This window comes from Rhinolophus hipposideros (assembly GCF_964194185.1).
Source record: "Rhinolophus hipposideros genome assembly, chromosome: 17".
Classification (NCBI taxonomy): domain Eukaryota; kingdom Metazoa; phylum Chordata; class Mammalia; order Chiroptera; family Rhinolophidae; genus Rhinolophus; species Rhinolophus hipposideros.
Genome location: NC_138063.1, coordinates 12,235,234 through 12,236,687, shown reverse-complemented (window position 1 = coordinate 12,236,687; position 1,454 = coordinate 12,235,234). Strand labels below are relative to the sequence as shown.

Sequence of the window (1,454 nt, the reverse complement as noted above, 5' to 3'; positions counted from 1 at the left end):
ATTGCACTCCTATGTCCAAATGCAGAATTCTTTCCATTATGCCAAAGTGAAAAGTAGAGAGAAGTTGGGTGATGCCTGTTAGGAATGGATTAGAGACTTAGAAATGATCATTATAAGCTAAGTATAAAGTTACTATAATAGTACTGTGCCCGGCACTGTGGAGTTAGGATGTCAAGATTTCCAAAAACTGCTTATTCAAAACCTATAATAAATGACCCTTTATTCAGAATGATCTCTTTTCGATTGTCAATATTTCCACAATTGGGCTGGGATGTTGTATGTATCCGTGATTTAAATCCATCTTTCTTGCCTTTCAAAATACTCCCATTACGCAGAAGAACTAGGTCGTGAGAAAAGGGAGCAGCACCATTTCCTCCATTTTCGGTCTGGGTGCTCTTTGCAGGCCTCCCAACAGTGCTATGTTGGGACAGAGCATCCGGAGGTTCTCAACCTCTGTGGTCCATAGAAGCCACTATGAGGAGGGCCCAGGGAAGGCTAGTGTATAGGGGCCCGGGTTCGTTGGGGCGGGGGCACTTGGCTTCGACTCTCTGAACTCCCAAGGCCGCCTATGGGCGGTGAAGAGGGAGAAGAATTTGCCATTTTCGGTGGAAAACACGTGGCGGTTGCTAGTTATGATGACTCTACTTTGGATCTGGATTTGCTGCAGCTTTCTTTATAGTTAAGACACCAACTGCTTAGAAAATAAGGATGTTTTACTTAATCCATGAAACAGATATGAAGAGGAGCATTTTAAGAGGTGCAGTCACTTTGAAAAATGGATTAATCTGTTGAACTCAACATACTAGAAACGTTTGTAAATAAACTTATGGCATGAAAAAAAATATACTCCCATTACCAAAAGTCATGTATTAATAGCAAAACCATGATGATGTCTTGAAACAGTGTGTTACAATCCATACCAGCTTAACTGTAGACAGCCAATGGGTCATTTATGGCCACGTAAATAACGTCCTCATGGAGGACAGAGTGGTCCAGTTTGGATGCAGAAAGTTGGATATAATGGAATCTTTTTAATGAGCAGACATATGAGAAACTTGGGAATTTTGTGTTTTAGAATAAAACTGCCTAAAGGGAAAAAAGAACAGATTTTTCAGTTTGTCAAGTGCTTGAGCTGTGTAAAGACAAAGCCAACATAATCTCACAGTCTCAAATAAGCATAAAGCCAGTAGAGGGACTAATTATTTTCCACCAGCATGCTTCCAAAGTGCGAATAATTTAATTTTTTTTAAAGCTTCATTTAAGATCAGGATTTTATCCATAAATTTTGCTGGTTAGTAGCAGTTTTAGTAGCAAGATATTATTTAAGATAAAATCGATAATTTCTTGCATGTGTTAAACCGTATTTCAGATAAAAATATTTTGTGTTATTTTCTCCCAATAACAGTGTGAAGTAAGAAATCATTATTATTTTTATTATAAAATGGAGTAAACAG

General features: G+C 38.1%; 1 pseudogene across 1 annotated transcript; it reads left to right on the top strand.

The window, feature by feature from the left end:
- The first annotated feature begins 419 nt into the window (after nt 1–419).
- On the top strand, nt 420–706 carry LOC308510038 (cytochrome c oxidase subunit 7C, mitochondrial-like; annotated as a pseudogene). Its single transcript has 2 exons — nt 420–494; nt 591–706. The product of its transcript is annotated as a cytochrome c oxidase subunit 7C, mitochondrial-like (transcript).
- Nucleotides 707–1,454: the final 748 nt, after the last annotated feature.